This window comes from Capsicum annuum, chromosome 7 (genome assembly GCF_002878395.1).
Source record: "Capsicum annuum cultivar UCD-10X-F1 chromosome 7, UCD10Xv1.1, whole genome shotgun sequence".
NCBI lineage: Eukaryota > Viridiplantae > Streptophyta > Magnoliopsida > Solanales > Solanaceae > Capsicum > Capsicum annuum.
This window is the reverse complement of record NC_061117.1, coordinates 21,982,814-22,003,627: the sequence shown is the minus strand read 5'-3', so window position 1 is coordinate 22,003,627 and position 20,814 is coordinate 21,982,814. Positions and strand designations below refer to the sequence as shown.

Below are 20,814 nucleotides of genomic sequence, written 5' to 3'. Positions count from 1 at the left end.
TGTACTAAGTATATGGGGGTGAAATACATAAGTAAAACATTATTTCATCATCATAATTTGTAAAACAATGCATGCTAAATGTAAATGAATCACATAAGCTTGAATATCTAAAATACTAAAAATAAAAGTCATGAGAAGCAAGTCATGCTTTATAAATTTAGTTAGTCAAAACATTTAGTTCTAAAAGTTGTACTTGTATTCTCTCTTAAAATCATACTGTCTAAGTGTAGAAAGTACTCACTCAAAAATCTGAAATCTGAAAACTATAACTACTATCTTTTCGAAAAGCATAATTTGAGTAAAATATGTGAGCCTTTACACTTAGTCTTATAAAAGATTTTCTATCATTCTTTTCCTTTGAAACTTAGACACTTAGGGAGCTTTGGAAACTTGAAAATTTGGGACTTAGGGACTTTAGGACTTAGGGAGTTTCTTCTCACCGACATAAACTATGTGAGCTGACATGGAGTCCAACGTCTTGCACACATTGGGGAGAGTTGTTCTACCCTTGCCATCAGGATAGAATCTTAACTTAAGTGATCACAATATTAGTCATCCACGTAGAAGTGGGAATAATCTTAGTCCTACGGTGGCACGTAGTTCTAGGGCATGAGACCTTGGAATCATACCCAACTCGCTGCTAAATACTACTCCCATACTTATTGCTTAGAACTTTTAGGAAATCTATCCTAAAATTGCATAAAGGTTTATAATTAAAACTGATTATGTTTCTCTTCTATAAATCTCAAACTATGTGAAAAAATGTGGATTCCTTAGCTTAGCTTAAGATCAAAAGATCAATATTTGCTTTTGAAAGCACTTATCAAACTTGTCGATAAAACTTTAGACCATAATCTCCTTATAAAATCATCAATGGTACTTAGGACTCGAAATATAAAGATTTAATTCATCAATAATCATACTTAAACTTTATGGTCAACAATCATCTTAAAAGCTTTCAATAATGTCAATCAAGATAGTAGAAATAACACATAATATGAATCTCATAATTTCAAACATGGATATATGTAAATCCCTTTCAATTGAAGCCTTAAATAACAAGATAATTTCATAAACAAAATAATAAGGATTGGGTAACAACCCTAACTTGTAAATCATGTAATCTCTAATAAAAGTCCAGTTTTTGGGCACAAGGATGAAAGACTTATCCTTGTTCATACCCTACATACCTTGGATGATGAACTAGATGAATAGTTTACTTTTGGGATTCTATTTGTGCCCTTGAATGATGATTCTTGGAATTCTTGAATTGGGAACATTGAATCTTGAATTGATTTGGTAAAATAATGGTAAAATCTTGGGGATTCTTGAAGTTGAATATTGAAGATTAGGGTTTTGATTGAGAGAAACTTTGATGAATATGGGCACAAAATGCTTGTAATAGGCTTAAATCTTGTGTTTGGATGGAATTGGGGCTAGGAGAATGGCCAAAGTACCCTCTTTAAATTCCTAAATGGAACTGGAAAAATGATCAAAAATCTTGATTTACTAGGCCACCATGATGTGCCACTATACCGATGGCTCACTGGAAATAGGACGAACGGAAACTGGGCACTTACCGCAACGCACCACAATCACGGTGCCCCTCTGATTGCCAATTCGACCCTTGGCGCTACGCGCCAGCACCGCAGAGTTTCACTGGAGTGGGAAAATTGGGAAAATGGGCTTCTCTGCAATGCAGGGCTATTGCAGAGGTCCACTAAAATTTGGCAATTGCGAAGTTTTCCCTCTCTGCAATGCGCCAAGTGCCCAGGTGGCACACTGTTAACTTAAAAATGCGATAACTCCTTCACCGAGTGTCGGATTTAGGCAAATTTGGTATCGATGGAAAGCTTATTCAATTTCCTATACAGTAAAAATATGAAATCCTGAAAATACCTTATTAAATAAATGGTATTCATATTTGAAGCAAATTATTGATATTCTAAGGACGACTTTAAGCTAGGAAAAGTATGGAGTGTTATAGTAACTGACCCACATATATGTCTATGTGCTATATTGACTCATAATGTAGGTTCTAGTTCTCATATATAGTAGCACGATTGTTTATAGGAATCACCACTTACATCTTTACGTTTGGTGAGTCTTTATAGTGTGAGGGCTCAGTTTATCATACTTTTGATATTGATGAAGTGTTTTAGTTATTTGATTTCTATTTATGTTTGGGTCAGCTAGGGTCTGTCCCACTGGATGTCTAGTCAGAAGTATAGGCTTGTAAGACTAATTATGTTTTAAGTTAAAAAAGGTATGTTTAAAGATTTTCAAGTTAAAGACTTTTAGGTAAGATATAAGTTCAGTTATCTTCAGATTTCATAAAGTTTTCTTGCAATTGAACCAAGAAAGGCTTCTAGGTATATCCCTATCCTAGATGCTAATTCAAACCCCTTATTTTATAAACGGATAAGAACCTTGCTCCATAATTTCTTTGTTCTATCCTATGATTCGCCTCCCGAATATACATAGAAATATAGATTTATCCTATTGGTGGCTACTCATAAAAATAGTAAGCTCAAGAAATTAAGAACAACCCAGATGATAATCCAAAATGAAACTATGAATAAGAGTATTAAAGAGTAATCATGTTCTTGACCTCAACCTCAGAACAAGGGTGTTTTGCCACTCATGTTTGAATTAAACATAAAAAATAAGTAATTAATCATACCCAAAATAATTCTTGATGTGAAGAAGTTCAAAAGAAATATTAAGAACCCCAAAGGAAAGAATTCTATGCTTTTCCACCACTGCTATGCTTGCCAAAAGTCCTTGTAATTGTGCTTACGTGTTACTTTTATACTTTGAAAAATTTCACCAGATCTGAACTCTTGACGTGATGCGTGACTAATCGCGTTGAGCCAACCAACGCATCGTATCAACATTGCGTTGTCACACTGGAATTTATCTTTAAAAATCAAGCTAAGTCAATTTCTTCACAACACGACACGATGCATTGACATTGCGTCATGTCACTGGAACTTGCTCCTCAAAATTTAACTAAGTGTCAAAACTTCATACATCGACACGATGCATTGACATCGCGTCGATGCACTGGAAGTTGTTCTTTAATTTTTTCTATGGCACAATATATTACCAGTTGACACGATGCATTGAGATCGCGTCATGTTACTAGTATTTTTCTCCAGTTTCTTTCTTTCATCTCGTCAATCTCGTGCATCTCCATATGTTTTTTCCTTTGATCCACATGGTCTTCCACATTTCCATGATATGTATCAATTTCTTCTAAATCTGTGAGAAATTAGCCTTGTATCTCTAACACATCGGTTAGCCATGAAACACAATTTAACTCAAAATTCAATATAATTAGCACACTTTTATCGTCAAAACAAGTCCAAATATGGATAAATAGAGGTGTTTGTACATAAAAATGTGCCCAAGATCATCATCCCACACTTAAAAATGAACAACTTTAAGCAGCACAATCATCAAACCTTTTAATCACAATTGAAGAATCATGCTAGCATTGGGCATATAAACCTTTATTTCACACTTGATTGTCCCAACAGCGACATTCAATTTATTTGCAAACTTAATATAACCACGAAATCAGGAACTCAATAAGTAATTCAGACTTTCATCTGCATGAACCCTCACAACAAGAAAATTTTCCCCATATCACTCATAATTTAACAATCTTGATCAAAAGGGGAATGTTAAACTTCAATCACTCAATCTCAACAAAGAATTTACACATATAAGGATATGAACCATAGGCTTACCCTTATTGTATTACTCCACTAATAGTCGGGTCTTGAAATGTAGGATCAAATAGGTCTTTTCAAGGTTGTAATGTAGGCTAAGGGACGGGTAGGAACTATTTTGGACATAGTGACTAATTTCCCTAAGCACTTTAATACATCACTACCTTCAATTAAAATCATATTTTTTCAACAAAACTTTTTCATCTCAATATCTTTACACATCCATTATTTAACCCAGATCTTTCTAAACACGTTACATCACTTTGGTAGGAGTATTTTCTTTTACATTTCAGATTTTCTTTAAATCCCAATTCTCGTTACGCACCCCTATAGTAGCCACACTCAACCTAAGTAATTTACCTTAATTGAGGTGCACATTGTCCTTAATAGACCAGGGCCAAAACAGGTTCATTGTAACACAATAACCAGGTAACAAGAACTGAAAATTTCATCACACATTATTTCTAAATCCTAACCATCACAATTAAATGTTCAAATTACTTCTCTAGAGCTTTACTTTCACCCTTTTCATTCATTGTACTTCAAATTCCCCCTTATTCCATTAGTTGCATTAAAATACTTAGGAAATATGGATCAAATTAAGGTCTTATCAAAGAACTGGATTCGGCTACATATGGGGCTACCAAGGAAATCAGGCTATAGGCTCAATTAGGCTGACTATGAATATGAATAAGGGAAGGTAAATAAAGTCTTGAAAATCCAATTAACAAAGAAATGCCTAAATTACTTCCTACTCCCAACACCCTTTATTTCACTTTGTAAACACGCTGGCCAAGTTCTAGTCATTCCTATACATGCAGAATATAAACAATTACTCACACACTCGGTGCATGCTAAGAATCAAGTCGGATCCTTAAGGTTTCCAATTTTTTCACACTTAATCAAATTCAATCATTAAGCCAATCAAATCAACTACACCTGTTGAGATTTCACTAAAAAAAAATTTCTCAACACTAGAATTTCTCAAAGGTTACAATCGGGATCTTACTACTTTGTTGCTTTTAAAGTCGAACTCCCCTTAAGACGGTCTTCATCTATCAATCATAGGGGAGGGCAACTAACTAAGATGATTTCATAATGAGATTTTCCAAAAAGGTCACGCACAATTACTATAATGTGACATTGTACCACAAGGGGTAAAAGTAAAATACTGAAAATAACCTAAACAAACAAAAAATATAAACTTATCATGCCAAGAGGGCTATAATCTTTGCCAAAAAGGGCAATACTTGTCAACTTACATATTCACCAAAAAAAATACATAAAAGGAATAAAAAAATTTCATCCAACACAACCACAAACCAACATTGTTCAAATATTGGAAATTAAAAGAGATGAAGATAAAGATGATCAACTACCCCACACTTAAGCAGAGCACTGTCCCAGTGCAAGGAATAAGGTATGGTGGCTAGTACACCCTACTCAATCAAATGAAACCATGTCCATCACTTCATCAGCCTCAGCATCATTGTCATCACCAAAATCGTCTCCCAATTCATCATCATTAGACTGCTCTTTTTCTCAAACTCATCATCAGAATATGCCTTGCGTCTCTTCTCATTTGTAGGAATATCATCATCTACAGGCTCATCAAAATCATCACCTATCCACAATATGGTCTCGGCAGGATGACCTAATGGATAATCCAACTCCATTACGCGAATTTCCTGTTGGGTGACTGCTCATCCCGAAGTGCTCAGCAGCAACTTGGTAAACCCATACATCCGAGCCATGATTTTTTCATTCCAAGAGTAATGCTCGAGCATAGTAAAATTTGTAACATAGGGATCTGGTCCTTTGGTGTAAGAAATATCAAGTGGCATGTTACCCATAGGCGGTAAATAGTCTGCATTCTCCTCAGGCACACCCTGTGTCCTAAAAAATATGGTCTGTAATTAACCATATCCATATGTACGACCCCCTAAGAACCGGGCCTTCCTTATCACTGAGAAAATAATGGCACCTATATTCAAGTTCACATCATCACGCATGAAGGCATAAATAAGACAGACTCTATCACGGCTTACCTCCTTCATGTGTGTCTCATGAATCAGACAGGCATGAATGATTCTAGCCCATAATTGTGCCTCCCTGTTCAAATGAGAAAATAGAAGTGAAATAAGCGTACCTTCCTCTTTAGGGTGAATCCACCTCGCTATAGATCGAGTGCCATATAAAATATGATGTATATGCTGATATGGGAGTTTGATTGTCATCCTATTCAGTGGGTCGGGATTAGCATAGGGTGCATGTGCGCCTAAGAGCTCATTAACAGTGTCTGCCATAAAAGTTACCATCTAACCATGTATCTAGACCTCAGACTCTTTCGGGTTCAGTTGGCGTAAAATTCCCTAACCAGGCTCTAATTAGACTCACTTGGCTGCTCAAATAGAAAGCTCATGTGTTGGGATTTTATCTTTCTTACCATTGAGGGATAATCCTTTATCAAGCTTCGCCTATTGATTGGCAGAATATTTGGACTCTTTGTGCTGCGAGTACTATTTTCTACCCGCTTCTTCTACAGCCTTTGTCCCAAACTTGCAGTGCCCCTTAGGAACATATAGAGCTGCTGGTACACGATAATCTTGCCTGCTTCTTTTCTAATTGGGCTCAAAGGGTCCAGCTGCACCCTTTCCTTTACTTGGCATTGTACCTATTCAACATCACAGCCCCAAAAGTTCATCATACAATAACCTTATGAACTAGCAATCTCTTATGTGTGGAATTTACCCCACACTTAATTTTTAGCACAGGTTTATAAATTGGTGAGCCAAGGTACTCAGACTTCCCGTGTTCACATTCAATTCCATTCATCAATTATCCAGTAGACAACAAGACATTTCAAAAAATTTTTAACTAGTAGTTCATTAATTGCTTAAAGACTTAACGATTTTCACAGAAGCATCTTCATTCGTGAATATACAACCTTTCTGCAACAATTTTACACTTACATAGTAACTATGTTAGACTTAACCCTAACCTTAGTTGCTATCATGTAATGAATCAAACACAACCCAAATCCTTAAAATTCAACACATAGTTCAGCACAACACTTATTTCACAATCACTTTACACCTCAACCCTTAGAGGAACCACATCAATTAAATTATATTTTGCATTTCAAAACACACTTAGTTCCCAGATGAAAATGTATCAAACCACAACAACATCATATCATCATTACCTCCTAATGTTCTCACCTAATTTTAACAATTAACATTCACAGTAGATATAATTTTTAATTCAAACTAAGTTTTAGATCACACAACTTATAGCAATATTGAAGCACATGGGTTCATAAGACTTAAAATCAAAGTATAATTAAAACTTACCTGTTCTTGGTTGAGAAAAGAAGATAAATTTGAAACTTCGTTGAAGTTGGAAAATAATTGACTAAGGGAGTAATTTAGGGTTTTAGGGAAAAGAGGGGCGGCGTGACTAGGTTTAGGTGATTGTGTTGGAAATGAGTAAGTGTGGTATTTATAGGGGCAACCCAGAAATGAGGATCGACGCAATGTACCATATATTGCATTGAATAATCAAAGCGATGTGTCAAGTTCGCGTCGCTTCTCTGAATTTTACATTAAACATTGAGTCTAAGTATTGCCTACATGATAACCGATGTGGCGCAATGCTTAACACATCGACAGTCTGATGTGACCTATCAGAATTGCATCGATTCACTGGAAATAACCTTAAAATTTTTTTCTAAGTATAGAATTTATGCCCATCGATGCAACGTGCCAAGATAGTGTTGATCCTCTGGAAATTGCATCCAAAAGTTTTTCTAAGACCAAATTTCTCATATTTTTAAGCATATTTTCTTACTCCATACCTTTTTCACCACTTAACAGCTATTTGCTTACTCAAAGTCCCATGATCACCATCTTCTGTATCTCCACCTAATTTCTCATTCCTACTCATCTATCAAAAACCACAAAATTATTTAAGAAAAAGTAGGTTGCCTCCCACCAAGCGCCTTATTTTCGATCGTGGCATAAATCATGTTTTGTATTTTTCTTTTTGTTCTTCAACTACTAAAAATTAAACTACCTATTACATTATATTTGTGGGTTGCCTCCCACATGGCGCCTTATTTTACGTCGTGGCATGACTTAGCTTGCTTATTCGGATGATCCACCAGACACTTTTCTGGTGATAGATTCCTTGTGCTTATCCCAATAGTGCTTTACACACTGTCCATTCACCAAAAACTTTTTTGTCCTCTATTTATTCCACAACTCTACAGCTCCATAAGGTGTCATACGCACCACTACAAATGGTCTATACCATTTCGATTGGAATTTTCCCGAAAACAACTTAATCCTTGAGTTGAACAACAAAACAAGTTGTCTAGGTTCACATACTCTCTCTTGAATTTGCTTATAATGCCATCTTTTGGTATTCTCCTTTTATAGTTTGGCATTTTCGTAGGCATGAAGCCTAAACTCATCAAGCTCATTTAGCTGCAATAACTCTTTCTCTCCCACAACATTCATTTCAAAATTCAGCTTCTTCACAACCTAATATGCTTGGTGTTCCAACTCCCTAAGAAGATGACAAACTTTACTATAAAGCAAGCGATATGGTGATGTCCCAATGGGCATCTTGTAAGCTATTCGGTAGGTCCAAAGTGCATCATCTAGCTTCTCCGCCCAATCTTTTCTCTGCCTATTCACGGTCTTCTATAGTATTTTGCTTAGTATCCCAATTGGACACCTCAACCTGTCCACTAGTTTGGGGATGGTATGCAGTGACAACCTTGTGACTAACACCATATTTAGCAAGAAGATTTTTGAACCAAGTGTTAATGAAATGCATACCTCCATCACTGATTGTTGCTCTTGGTGTACCAAATTTGGAAAATATATTCTATTTTCACAAATTTAAGCACCACTCTTGCATCATTAGTCAGAATCGCCACAACTTCCACACATTTAGAAAAATAGTCAACCACTACAAGAATTTACAAATTGCCTTTTGAAGGTGGGAATGGGCCCATGAAATTGATCCCCTAAATATCAAAGACTTTGACTTCTAAAATATTGTTGAGGGGCATCTCATGACGCCTAGATATGGTACCCAACCTTTGATATTGATCACAATTCTTTAAAAAAGCAATTGTATCTCTAAACAATTTAGGCAAAAAAAAACCTAATTGCAATACTTTTCTCGCAGTTCTCTTACCCCGTGATGTCCCCTATATGGAGATGAGTGGAAATCTTATAGCACCTTTAAAAATTCAGCCTCTGGGATACACCTACGAATGACTCCATCTGGACCATGCTTGAAGAGATACGGTTTGTCCCAAATGTAGGCATGAGAATCATAGAGTATTTAATTCATTTGTTATGTGGTGGCATCAGGAGTGTACACCTCACAAGCTATCAAGTTCACAATATCAGCATACCATGGGAACTCAACTGAATCTAAAGATAACAACTTCTCATCAGGAAACTCTTCCTTAATACAAAGAGAGTCATCAACAATATGGTTTTGATTTTCCAGTCGTGACTAGTGGTCAGCAACTTGATTTTCAGCCCTTTTTCTATCTCGCACCTCAAGATCAAATTCTTGTAGTAGAAGAATCCACCTAATCAATAGTGGCTTCACATCCTTTTTGTTCACAAGATACTTCATGGCAGCATAGTTAGTATGAACAATGACCTTAGTACCCACTAAGTAAGATTTAAACTTGTCAAATGCATATAGCACTGCCAACATCTCTTTTTCTGTAACTGTATAGGTAACTTAAGCGTCATTCAACACTTTTATAGCATAGTAGATTAAGAAAAATACCTTATCTTTTGTCTGATCCAAAACCGCTCCCACAACAATATCACTAGCATCACATATCAGCTCAAAAGGTAACTCCTAATCTGGTGCAATCAGAATAGGTGCTTCAGCCAACTTCTTCTTAAGATTTTCAAAAGCTTTATGACAATCAACCCCGAACTCAAACTTGGCTTTTTTATCTAACAATTTGCATATGGTTCTTGCAATATTTGAGAAATCTTGAATGAATCATTAGTAGAAACCTGCATGTCCCAGAAAGCTTCGTACTCTTTTGATTATGACTGGATGGGGCAACTTTTCAATAACCTCAACCTTCACCTTGTCCACTTCGAGTCCTTTGCATGAAACTTTATGGCGTAGGACAATTACTTCCTTCACCATAAAGTGGCACTTTTCCTAATTCAACACTAAATTTGTCTCTTCGCATCGAGCTAGGACTCTGTCAAGATTCTACAAGCACTTATCAAAAGAATTACCATACACAGAGAAATCATCCATGAATACCTCAAAAAATTCTTCCACCATGTATGAGAATATCACCATCATATATCTCTAAAATGTAGAAAGTGCATTGCATAAGCCAAAGGGCATGCATCTAAATGCATATGTGTCGTAGGGACATATGAAAATAGTCTTCTCCTGGTCTTCTGGTGCTATGATTATCTGATTGTAACCGGAGTACCCATCCAGAAAACAATAATACTCTTTCCCCACCAATCGATCCAATATTTGGTCAATGAATGGAATTGGATAGTGATCTTTATGAGTTGCTTCATTCAACATCCGATAATCAATACAAATCTTCCACCTAGTCACTGTGCGTGTAGGGATTAACTCATTATCATCATTATTCACTACAGTCATTCCTTCCTTCTTTAGTACACAGTGCATCAAACTCACCTATTTGCTATCAGAAATTAGGTAAACTATACCACTATCTAACCACTTGATCATTATGATCACCTCCTTTATCACAAGATTCAACCTTCGTTGTTACTGCACTCTAGTTCTATAACCATCTTCTATGTAGATGTTGTGCATGGAAAATGCTGGATTAATTCCTATAATATAGGACATCTGCCAACAAATCACCTTTCTTCTCCTCTTTAGAGCTGCTCTAGCTTTCTTCACAATAACAGGCAAAGTATCTTGATCACCAAGAAAAACATATTACAAGTGAAGAAGGAGAACTTAAATCTCTAAGTTAGGAGCTTCTTTGAGTGAAGGCTTCAGTGATGGACTAATTGGCCTATTCAAAGGCTCAAACGACACTTCTTTGTCTCAATCACTACCAAATTCATAACCTGGACCAATTCCACTGCTTCAATATCTCCATACAGATTATGACCCATCAAAGCTCGCTCAAATAGATCATCATACAATAGCAAATGCCAATCCAAAGCAAGATCAATCACCGATATAGAATACAACTCTTTATATATGGCTGGCAGTTTCAACACTTTGTACACATAAAAAACTTCTACTTTATCATACGCTTGCATTGTCATTTTTCTAGCTGCTACATCAATTAGTGACTGTCCTATTGATAATATGGGTAATCCTAAAATAAATGGAACAACAGGATCATCCTCAAAGTTAAGAATTACAAAATCCACCAAAAATATTAAAGATCCTACTTGCACTAATACATCTTCAATAATACCATCCAGCCTAGAAAGGGACCTATCTGCCAACTGCAAAATAATAGTCGTGGGTTTGATACTCCCAAGACCCATTTTCCAGTACCATGATATGGGCATAAGATTTATGCTAGCTCCCAAGTCACACAATCCATGTGCATAAATAGTCTGTCTAATGGTGATCGGCAAGGTGAAGCTACCTGGATCCTTCAGCTTTGTGGGCAATTTATTTTGAGTCTTTGATGTACACTCTTGACTAAGTGCAACTGTAGCATAATTTGTCAACAAGTTCTTATTTGCACCTATATCCTTCAAGTATTTCACATATTTTGGCACACTCTGCAGAATGTCAACAAGAGAAAAGTTTACTTGAATCTACTCCAAAAGATGTAAGAACATCTTATAACTTGCTTCCTTTTGATGCTTCCTTTAACTTTGAGGAAACGGCAGGGGGAGAGACTTTTTTTCCACATGAATTTCATCACTTGCCACTTTTTCCTTGACTTCTTTCTTTGCTTTTTCTTTAGAACTATCATCAGTGACTGTGGGATTTTCTGCTCCTAAACCATCTTCTTAGTTTGCAGCCCACTCCTTATTGTAACCAAATTCACCTTTTTCAAATTTGTCTCCATGTCACCAGGTAATGTTCCTTATGGCCCTGTATTCTGTGGTTCCTCAAATATGGATTATACGTGTTGCCAAAATTCTGTTGACCCTAACAATTTGCATTCTCCAGATATTTAACTGGATATGGATTAATAGAACGTGCATCTACTTTGTGCTCACTATTTTTGCAAACTTCACACTAAGAATTTACCTATTGAACTACATTTTTTGCGGCTGCTGGTTGTGTCACACCTAACTTTAGGTTGTTCAGCTAAGTAGTCATAGGATTTTGCATTGCTATAATTTGTGCCTATAATGTAGTGAACTGGTCTACCTTCAATACCCCTGTAAATTTCTTTGTAGAGCTCATTGAGTCTGCATACCAATCCAGATTCCCTTATGAAATTTGATTCAACTGTGTATACAATTCTTTATGAGTTTTCTCCAAAGCTTGGTCTCCTACTACTGAATCCAAGAGAATCTTTGTATTAGACTTAAGGCCTTCTATAAATGTGTGAACCAAGACATTATTCAATTGATAGTAATGAGGTTAATTTTTGAGCATGCCTTTAAATCTCTCCTAAGCTTAGTAGAGATTTTCTCCATCTTTCTGTCTAAAACTCAAGATCTCACTACTCAAATGTGCAGTCTTCTGTGATAGGAAGAATCAAATAAGGAACTTCCGAGCACAGTTTTCCTATGAAATAATAGAGAGTGGTGGTTCAGCATATAACCACCTCTTTGCTTCCCCCATTCGAGCAAAAGGAAAGAGTGTCAATCTGACATAATCAGTATTCACCCCTTCAGGAATGTACGTATCACTTATTTCTAGGAAAGTCTGTATGTGCTGCTGTGGGTCTTCATGTGAAAGACTATGATATTGTCTCACTGAATTCAATAGTTGCACTATATTTTGCTTTAGTTCAAATCGACCTCTTGGCTCGGGCTTCCGAATGCTGTTATTCACATGGTTTGTAAGTGGGATTGCCACCTCATGAACTATTCTTGCAGCTGGTTGACCAGGAACAATTGTAATAACCCGAGCTGGAACATGTCTGACATTTGGATCAATAGGAGCATTGGTATCACGGACATTTGGATCTCGTATTTCTGCCATTTGACCCTATTGAGTAAAATATTGAGCTCTTCCCCTTTGATGAAAAATCAATTTCGGTTCTACAAAAGGCACTACTAACTCTTTATATCTAGCCAATCCAGTATTCAGCTAAACCTGCAAAAATTTAGCCGCTAAGTTGTTAACACTTAAAATTATTATCAAAAACCAAAAATTAAGCAATTTACTAATTATACTAGTCCCCAGCAACGGTACCAAAAATTTGTTGCAGCTCTACGCACACACAAGTGCACGTGATCTTACAAGTAATATGAAGACTTAGATAGTCAAATATCGTTCCCACGAGGACTAAGCAACTAGAAATTTAATCAACTTTTAGTTTTGGGAAACTAGGTATTAAGTGCTATAGAGTATCACGATGATAGTAAATTTGTGAATAAAAATGTAAATTATTAAACAAGAAATATAAAGTGGTGACTAGAGAAAACCAAGCAATGGTTGTAATCAATAATGATAAGGATTCCAAGGTAGAGGCATCTCAAACAATCGTACAATTCTCTATTCTTATCACAGTCTAATTGGTTATTAGATTGTTGATTCACAAGGTTTATACCACGATCTAGCTCTCCCGAACTCAAAACCTTCTATTTATGGAATATTGTAGCTACAACTCCAATAGTGTTACAATAATTCTTCTGGATTCATAAAGTTATCTTCTTGCAATTGAACCAAGCAAGGCCCCTATCCTAGATGCTAATTCAAACCCCTTATTTTATAAAATGATAAGAACCTGGCTCCTTAATTTCTTCATTCCATCCAACGATTCTTCTCCCGGATGCACATAGAAATATAGATTTATCTTAATGGTGGCCACTCATCAAAATAGTAAGCTCAAGAAATTAAGAACAACCCAGATGATAATCGAAAATAAGACTATGAATAAGAATATTAAAGAGTAATCATGTTCTTAACCTCAACCCCAGAACAAGGGTGTTTAGCCAGTCATGTTTGAATTAAACATCAAAAATAAGTAATTAATCATACCTAAAATAATTCTTGATGTGAAGAAGTTCAAAAGAAATATTAAGAACCCTAAAGGAGCGAATTCTATGCTTTTCCGTAGTTGCTATGCTTGCCCAAAGTCCTTGTAATTGTGCTCATGTGTTCCTTTTATACTTGAAAAAATGTCACCAGATTTGATCCCTTGACGCGATGCGTCACTAATCTCATTGATCTGACCAACGTGTAGCGTCAACATCGCATTGTCACACTGGAATTCATCTTTGTAAATCAAGCTAAGTCAATTTCTTCACCACACGATGCATTGACATCGTGTCCTGTCTCTGGAACTTGCTCTTCAGAATTTGACCAAGTGTCCAAACTTCATACATCAATGTGATGCGTTGCCATCGTGTCGATACGCTGGAAATGGTTCTTTAATTTTTTGCTAAGGCACAACATATTACTAGTTGACGGATGCGTTGAGATCGCGTTGTGTCACTGGTATTTTTCTCTAGCTTTTTTCTTTAATATCGTCTATCTCGTACATCTCCATATGTTTTTTCCATCGATCCACACGATCTTCCGTATTTCTATAATATGTATCCAATTTCTTCCAAATCCGTTAGAAATAAACCCTATATCTCTAATCACACCAGTAAGCCATGAAATAAAATTTAACTCATAATTCAACATAATTAGCACACTTTTTATTCTCAAAACAAGTCCAAATATGGGTAAATAGAGGTGTTTGGACATATAAATACGCCCAAGATCAATGACCATATAGAGAACGATGATTTTTCTCTATAATTTATTGACTTCAAAAATAAACTACCAGATATTTTTACAAAACCCCTATTAGAAGAAATATTTTGCTTTCTTTGTAAAAAAATTGGTATTCTTAGCATTAATGATTTTTAAATCCTCTTAAGGTTGCTGCAACTCTTCCTACATAGATGTCATGCATCCATTTAGGAGCCATCAATTCATTTGTTTACATTACCTACATATTTTTTCTTTTTGATTATGTCAAAGGGGAAGAAGTCACAAACATCAAAGTATCCCCTCAGTCAGTGTGAATAAAGCAAGCTTACATATCAGCTAAATACCTATACAAGTCAGGGGGAGCAAACTGACAGATAGGGAAGTAAACTAATGTTTATGCATGCTATCATTATCAAAAGGGAGATTGCTAGTCTCCTAAGTCTATGTTTTAATAATGACTAACTAACAAGTGTATCTTTGTAGATACAACACTGAAACTTCTAATAAAAGAAGGTAACTCCAGAAATAGAAGGACATCAGAAATGGAAGGACATCCATGGTATCCAAGTGAAATCAATCACAAAAAAATAAATGGAAGGAGCATCATAGTCACAAATGTTACAAGAAAATGAATCAAGATAGAAGAGTATCTCGCCAAAGATATAGAGGATCATAGTATAGAAAACAGATCAATCAAATATCACAGAAAATAGAAGAAGGATCAACTTTCCCACAATTATGATTACAATCCCCAGATTCACGGCAAACCAATTCAATCAAGAAATGAAGATCAAAAGTACATTTGGCAAGGAACCAATGTCTACAAAATCAAAAATTTAAAATAAATCATGGATATATATGATATGGATGTGATCTAAATCTGTATATGGACATATCTAATATGGACATTGTACATGGCTACATTCCTCTATCAAGGAATCAATTCACATCCTTGATTCAAAAAAAAAATCTCTGGGGTTTCCTTATGAAGAGCAGTCGCCCAAAACTATAAAAGATGAAGAGAAAAGACAGATATTGTTTACGCAACTTCAAGCAGAAAATTCAAAGTGTCTTAATCTTAGTCTCACAAGGCTTTGTAACTTTACTTTACAATTGTTATATAAAGAGTAGGATCGAGTAAACTTTGTAACATCATCTGAAGTTGTGTCAAAAGATCTAAAGAGCAAAATAAGTCTACAGAACTTGTATTCTATCATTGTACTCGAACCAAACTTTCAACGATCTACAGAAAATTAAAACCCAAGGGGACTAGTCGTAGGCACTACATTGGTGCACCAAACCAAGATACATCTTTGTGTTGTTACTTTACGTTTTTTATTAAAATACCTAATTTTTTAAATCTAATTTATTTATGAAGTGTTTTTATCTACAATTGAGTCAACTGTGAGGAGTCAGTAGTCGACTCACAGAAGAAAATTTTAATTCACCCTCTTTCCCCTTCTTGAATTTCAATAAGTAACCTTACCATCCCTTTTTAAGACTAAGTATGGACCGACATACTGGGGATTGATCTTTCCCATTTTCCCAATCCATATTAGACCAAAAACCCCTTAGTGCCTTTAGACAAAGTCAAAATCGGAGTCGAAGTTATCTTATCCTTCAGCTTCTTAAAACTACCCTTACAAGCATCCAACCATAAGAATTTAACCTTATTCTGAGTCAATTTAGTCAATGCGGTAGAGAGGCAGAGCTCCATTGATTCTTGCATATCAGCATCTATGCCCATATGATAAAGAAGAAGATATGAGTTATGTTGAACCAACTAAGATAGACGCCGTCATTTCTACTGCTTTATCACCCAATGTTAAGTTTGAAATTACTAGTGTAATGATCCAATTTTTGGACTTAAAGGGTTTATTTTTGAGAGAAGCAACTGATGATGCAAACATGCATCTTGCTAATTTTACTAGGATCTATGAGTCATATACTATTCTAGGGGGGTAGACCAAGAAGCTTTGAGATTCAGGTTGTTCCCATTTTTGTTGACTGGAGAAGTATCATTATGGTTAAGGTAACTTCTGAGAGGTTTAATCACTACTTGGTATGAGTTGCGGAGTCTATTTATGAATAGTTTTTCTCTTCTACAAGGAAGCTATAGTTGATGGATGAAATCTACAATTCAGATAGTTACCTACAGAATTCATATATGAGGTGTAGTTTGGATTCAAGAAGAAGCTGAGCAAGATACGGAATCAAAAAAATCACTGGGTCCAACTTGTTGGAAATATTCTATAGATAATTGAATGTCAGTTTGAGAGCAATGATAGATATAATTTTGAGAGGTATATTTATGCGTCATTGGTGGGATACTGTGCAGGATATGCTCGATGATATTTTTGTCACTAATATATGGTTGCATACTAGAGATGCTAAGTGTGGTGCAGGTACATATGTAATTAGAGAAGCTAATGATTATGGAGTTGGTCATGATTTGGTAGCACAAGAGGTTAAATAGCTTCGAACAGATATTGGGCTACTTATAAAATAATTCACAACAATGTGTACTGAGAAGGTGAATGTAGTTAAGGAACAATGATCTACTTTTAGGACTTTTGATATTTAAGTTGAAAAGAAAGCAAACTATCTTGATTGGCAGTTGGCGGGTTTCCGAGCGCAAGGGCAAAAGAGTTAAAGTCAAAACTATTACAATGGTAGATACAGAGATAGAAGTATAAAGAGATGGTGATTAGAATTGAAAATATAATTATAAGAAGGAGAGTGGTAGGTATGTTCCACATGGTGGTCGTGATTCAAAATCCAGAATAGACGAACTTTTGTCAAAATTAGTCAAAGGGAAAAAAAGTCAAGAAAGATATTTTAAAGAGATTAAGGTGGATTTTTCAGGGCTAAACCAGAAAGTTAAATCACATACTACCACAATCAAATAGTTGGAGCATCAATTTAGTCAGATATCAGCCACAATAAATCAAAGAAATTCTAGCCCTCTCCCAAGTAACACTACAGTAAATTTAAAGAATGACCGTCACTAAAATGCCATTACCACTCGGGGTGGTAAAGTCACCATAGAACCACCTATACCCACTATAGATGAGCAGAAGAATGAAGATGAACCTGTTAATGTAGAAAGCATTAGCAAGTCAAATAAAGAAAAAGACAAGGTTTAAGAATCTGTGTTGAAATCCATCCCAAAACCTCTCCCTCCTTTTCCTTAAAGGCTAAAAAAGAATTAAGAAGATGGTAAGTATAAAAATTTCTATCCATGTTAAAGGAGCTGTCAGTTAACATACAACTTGTAGAAGCATTGGAGAAAATGTCAGGATATGAAATATTCAAAAAGGATCTAATCTCCAAGAATATTTTAGTCAGCTATGAGCCAGTCGACAATATTCATCATTACAGTTCTATAGAAACTAGATCTTTGGTAGAAAAGAAGGAGGATCCTGGGTCTTTCACTATTTCTTGCACCATTGGATCTTTCAAATTTACTTAGGCATTGTGTGTTTGGGTGCTAGTATCAACCTCATGTTGTTGGTAGTGTTCAAATATTTAGGGTTAGGAGCTTCCAAGCCTTCCACTATTAGACTAGTGATGGCAGATAGGACGGTGAAAAAACCATTTGGTATTTTATATGATGTATTAGAAAAGGTGGCTACTTTTATTTTTCCTGTTGATTTTGTGATATTGGACTATGAAGTGAACTTTCAAGTCCCAATTATTTTGGGAAGACCATTTTTATCTATAGAAAAGATATTGATTGATTGAGATCTGGTACATCTGATGTTGAGACCCAATGATAAATAGGTGCTATTCTATGTGTGCAAGTCCATGAAGCAGCTAGATAAGTTGAGAGTGATATCTATGATTGATATGTATGATGATAAAATGGATTCATTTTATGATGTTGATGTAGTTACTAATTAGGATGATGTTTTTGATGATGTTCCTATTGAAGAAAGGCTAGGTGTTGAAACTTTGGTAGTTGTGATCATACATTTTGAGAGTGATGGCATTGATGACTATGATGAGATTATGTGTGTATTTTATGCGAGTGGAGCTTATAATTTTGCACCAAAGAACTTTATTTGGATCTGAAGAATAGAATCACTCCACCTGCTCGTGCATCTATTGAAGAGCCACCTTTTATAGAATTGAAGGCCCTCTCTTCTCATTCGCGCTATGTATTTTTGGGGGCCGACAACACTTTGTCGGTTATTATTGCAACTGACTTGATTCATCCAGAAGTGGAAGCTTTATTATAGGTGCTACAAATGTTCAAGAGGGCCATTAAATGATCCATTGCAGATATTGTAGGTATGTCGCCTGGTCTTTGTACTCATAAAATTCAACTTAAACCAGATTGTATACCAAGTATAGAACATCAGCGTCGACTTAATCTGCATATATAGGAGGTGGTAAAGAAAGAAATAATTAAGTGGTTAGATGCTGGTGTAGTATATCTTATTATTGATAACAAGTAGGTTAGTCTGGTGCAATGTGTTCCAAAGAAAGGTGGTATTACTTTTGTGATAAATAAAAAATGAGCTAGTACCAATGAGGCCAGTCACCGGATGGAGAGTGTGCATGAATTACAAGAAATTAAATGCATGGACTCAAAAAGACCAATCCCAATGCCCTTCATGGACCAAATATTAGATAGACTTGTAGGCAAAGGATGGTACTATTTTCTTGATAGTTACTCAAGCTACAATCAAATTACTATTGCACTTGAGGATCAAGAGAAAACAATCTTTACATGTCCTTATGGGACTTTCTTATTCAAATGCATGTCATTTTGGTTATGCAATGCTCAAGCCACATTTAATAGATGTATCATTTAAATATTCTTTGATATGGTAAAATACACCATCTAAGTGTTCATGGATTATTTTTCAGTCATTGGCGATTCTTTTGATGAATGCCTAGTTTACTTGGCAAATGCTCTTAAAAGGTGTGAAGAATGAAACTTGGTAATTAATTGGGAAAAATGCCATTTTATGTTCAAAGAAGGTATTATGATTTGACTCAAAATTTTAAAAAAGTGTATTGAGGTAGATAGAGCGAAGATTGAAGTAATAGAGAAATTACCTCAACCAATTTTTGTTAAGGGTGTTCGTAACTTTTTGGGTCATATTGGGTTTTATAGGTAATTAATAAAGGATTTCTCCAAGAATTACAACCCTCTATGTAGGCTTCTTGATAAAGAGGTGAAATTTGAAATTTAATGAAGCATAGTTGAAGGCTTTTGAATGCAGGAAAGAGAAGTTGATGGCTGCTCCTATTATTGTGTCCTCGGATGGGTCCTTACAATTTGAGATTATGTGCAATGCAAGTAGATTGGACTAATGGATTGTACTATGAAAACATAAAGAAAATATCCTTTATCCCATCTACAATGCTAGCAAGGTACTAAATCCTTCTCAAAAAAACTACACCATGACGGAATAAGAGTTATTGGGAGAGGGTTTTTCCATTGAAAAGTTTAGGTATTATATGATTGGGACAATGGTGATTATGCACAATGATCATGCAGAATTGAGATAATTAATGTCTAAAAAAGATGCAAAGCCTAGGCTCATTAGCTGGGTACTCTTGTTGCAAGAATTTTATTTTGAGTTCAAGGACAAAAAAGGATTAGAGAACCAAGTTGCAGATCATTTTTCTAGACTAGAGGAGGAAGCTATGTAGAAGGTTGAAGATGGGATTGATATTGATGATAGTCTTCTAGATGAGCAGTTATTGGCATCTTTCCAAGATCTAATTCCAAGGTTTGCAGACTATGCAAATTATCTATCAAGTGATCTAGTCCCAGAAAATCTTTCTTTTCAGCAAAGGAAGAAGTTCATATATGAGGTAAGGAAATTTTTCTGGGATGAGACTTATCTATTTAGAATTTATATGGATTGTATTATTCACGTGAGGTGGAGATGATAACCATACTTGAGGCTTATCATTCTTCACTGGTTGAGGGTTATCATGGAGGGACCTGTATAGCCCACAAAATCCTACAATGTGGGTACTATTGGCCAACAATATAAAAGGATGCATGTAATTTTTTTTTATATTGTGATCAATGCCATCTCCAAGGAAACATTTCCAGATGACATGAACTTGCTATGACTCCTATCATAGAGTTGGAATTTTTTGATGTATTGTAATACCCCGAGAAATTTTGTGCGAAAACGTGTTGGGT

General features: G+C 35.6%; 1 non-coding gene across 1 annotated transcript; it reads left to right on the top strand.

The window, feature by feature from the left end:
- Nucleotides 1–12,336: 12,336 nt before the first annotated feature.
- LOC124886194 lies at nucleotides 12,337–12,443 on the top strand. The gene has a single exon (XR_007043280.1). It is a non-coding gene; the product is annotated as a small nucleolar RNA R71 (small nucleolar RNA).
- Nucleotides 12,444–20,814: the final 8,371 nt, after the last annotated feature.